Genomic DNA, 3,472 nt, shown 5'->3' on the forward strand with positions numbered 1-3,472 from the left:
CTAGTATCGCCCTCTTGGAAGATGATCCTAGAATTCATTCATGGTAAACGAGAGCGTTCATCGCTTCCATCACCTGCTTCTGCTGATTCCCTTCAGAGCCTTATTTAGGCACTCTGTCTCTATTTTTTCCCAGCCCACTCACTGCTCAAGAGTCTGGTTTCATAACCCTTGAACTCTAACAAGGCATTTGAAGAATGTTGTATTGAGAATATCACCTATCATTTTCAAATCCAGGCAGCCCATTTGCTACAAAATTTATCCTTGCAGAACAGGCAAAGTGTGCACTTGACTCTTCACAGCTGACCCTGATTTACTGTGTCTAGTGAAGTGAGTCCCGAGCATCTGTTTTGTATGCCCAAGGAAAACAAACAAGTCAGGGGACCATGTCTTGATTTTAATAACGTCTGGATGTGATAGAGCAAGGATGGTGAACTGTCACACTTGTGAAGGTGGGACTCACCCACACTCTTCACCAGTCACCAATTAAATACCCACCAGCCTGTGAGCCAAGTATCTGATGAGAGAGGCCAGGAAACCTCAGTACTGATAAGGTTAATTTAATCAATTACTTTTGCTAAATGCCTATGAGTCACTCCCAAAATTTAAAACACAAATACAAAACACAGTGGGGACCTTTCCCCAGTGTGTGGAACTCCTTGTGTCTCTCTCCTCCCTTGCTCATTTCCCCTTTCCTGAGTCACGTCTACCTGCAAAAGACCCCATCCACCAGCAACCAGCATTTTGAGACATAAGATTTGAAAGTTCAAAAACAGGCACAACAAGACGTGCCCTTCTTGGTACATTTGCAAATCCAGTGGAGCTCCAAGAACTTCTGTGCTGTAGGAAAATCCTCTCATCCTGCTGCTGGAATGTATTCTCACACGTGAAGTTCTGCAAAAGAAAGGGAAAAGAAAAGGAAGGACAAAGTTTAAATGTGAAGTAGGGCAGTCAGTCCTACATACAGCTAGTGGCAGTCAGAGATGGTCAGGGAGGAAATGCAGTTTGTGCTCAGAGACTGCAGTGCACCCAGCTGTGAGCATCCTGGCTTGGAGGCTGTCAGGTGACTCACTCCCTTCCCTTCACCCCCTCCACCAGAAAAGCTTTTCCCAAACTATGAATTCTGACCAATGACTGAAATACACTCACTGTCACAGGCCTCAAGAAAACAAAGCAAGACCATAATTTTAAGTGTTTGAGAACCCAGACCAAAATAAAGAAGAAGAAAAGAAAGAAAGGAAAAGAAACTTGAGTATGCCAGTCAGCATTATGGGATAGGTTTACTTAGTATAAACAGAATCCAAGGCCTACCCTGATTTTTAAGCCAACAATAATATTCACAGTGGGGCTCAGACCCAGGTGTGGATAAGGGCACTTAGCTGTATAGACAAACTGTATGCAAATATATTCACTATAGAAATAAAACAGTATTGATTATTAACCCTCCTGAAGATTGCTTTACAAACATAAATTACAACATAATATTTTGAAATAGTATCCCAATAAAAAAGATTCCTTTCACCAAAATGAATTGCAAATTTAAATGAATAGATTTTTTTAAAAAAACTAGAAAAAAATGTGGATAAGTGGTTATATAATCAAAGAATGGAAATTGTCTTCCTAAGTATGACACCAGTGACAGAAATCTCAGCAGTGATACATCTGACTACCTAAAAACTAAAAGCAAACAAGTAAAAGAAAAAATAGTAATAGCAACAATAATTACTAGCATAGAAAAGTACATAAAATTGAAAGCCTATAACCAACAGAGAAAAAAACTGTCAACACAGAAAACAAACAAAAGTTGATTATATTTAAGGCAACTAAAAGCAACTAAAAATCAATAAAAAGAGATGGGGAGGTAGCTCAGGGGGAGAGCACTTGCCTAGCATGTGCAAAGTCCCAGGTTCTAACTCCAGCACTCCAAAAAGCAAAAATCAATGAGAAGGTGAACATTCCATAGGAAAAAAAAAAAGTCAAAGAACAAGATCAGGCAATTCACAAGGGCAGAAATTCAAACAAATCGTTTTTTAAGTATAATGTCCTTAATAATCAAATAAATGAAAATTTTAAATACAGATAACTTTTTCACTTATTAAGGGCAGAATTTCAAATAGGCAATAAACTTTTTGTTAAGTATAATGTCCTTAATAATCAAATAAATGAAAAATTTTAATACAGATAACATTTTCACTTATCAAATTGGCAATTAAAAAATAATAATGGAACCTGTTGCTGGAAAGAACATGGGAAACTCTATCAACTCTGGGTGGGAATGACAACTAAGCATTTGGCACTAGATACCAAAAGGCTAAAAAATTTATCTTTCATTTGCTATTGGAATTCCAAATTTAACCTAATGAAATAATTGTGGATAATAACAAAAATAAAATAGTAACATCATCACAGGAAATAAGAGGGAAATAATATTAGATAAATCAACTAACAGACATCTATACAACAGGATAGTAGGAAATTTAAAATTATATGGGAAACATTCATGGAGTGTTAAGATTTAAGGTTGGTTATAAAACTATATGATTCTGTATGTAAATATTATGGATTGATAAATATTATATATATCATATATGTATAGATGATTGCTCCTGGATTGATAAATATGATATATATCATATATGTATATATGACTGCTCCTTGACTTATGATGGGGGTTACATAATGATAAACCCAGCATAAATTAAAAATATTGCATAAATAAAAAAATATTGAAAATGCATTCTACACCTACCCCATCAACCATCAAAGTTTAGCAACACAGCACACTGTACAGCGTTGGTTGTTTCCCCTGGTAATGGGATGCCTGGCTGGGAGCTTTGGCTCTCTGACACTGCCCTGTATTACAAGGGAGTATTGGGCTGCATATCACTAGCTTTGGAAAAGATTGAAATTCAAAGCAGAATTTCTGCTGAATGATTCACTCTTGTACCACCATAAAATCAAAAAATAGTAAGTCAAGCCAAACTGAGTCAGGGAGTTTGTGTGGGGTGGGGGTCGAGGGGGTATGATGACGTATATACTCAGGAAAAGACTAAAAAGATGTAAGCTAAAATATCAGTGGTATCTATAAGGGGATCTATTCATTTTCTTCTTTTTCTTGTCCATAGTTTCTAAATTTTCTTTAGATAACATGTAACATTTTATAGCAATTTCTGGGTTTTTAAAAATAGCTTTTTAACCAGCTTAGAGGAAAAACAAACAGACCAACAGGCTCAGGTTTCTTCCACCAAACTAAATGGCTTTCATTGACTGCTTTCAAAGTTCCTGCTGCCTCTCTCTCTCCCCTGATCTGCATCCAACACTGTAATAATTTCCTTCACATCATGAAAAAATTATTCGAAACCCCAAGCTCACTCATTCAATTAACTCCCTACCTCTTTCTTACTCAATATTCAATTAACATTGAATCACTTTAAGTCTTCTATTTTAAAACCTGCTCTAGTTAATCTGGCTTCCA

General features: G+C 36.5%; 1 long non-coding RNA gene across 2 annotated transcripts in view; it reads right to left on the reverse strand.

Annotated features, from left to right (window-relative positions):
• Positions 1-373: 373 nt before the first annotated feature.
• The window catches only part of LOC125615927, a 22,036-nt gene continuing 18,937 nt past the window's right edge, over positions 374-3,472 (reverse strand). For both annotated transcript variants that reach the window (XR_007346531.1, XR_007346530.1), the window contains one exon: positions 374-891. This is a non-coding gene — a long non-coding RNA (uncharacterized LOC125615927). The remainder of the gene's footprint in view (positions 892-3,472) is intronic.

The sequence above is a fragment of the Marmota marmota genome, unplaced genomic scaffold (genome assembly GCF_001458135.2).
Source record: "Marmota marmota marmota unplaced genomic scaffold, marMar, whole genome shotgun sequence".
Taxonomy (NCBI): domain Eukaryota; kingdom Metazoa; phylum Chordata; class Mammalia; order Rodentia; family Sciuridae; genus Marmota; species Marmota marmota.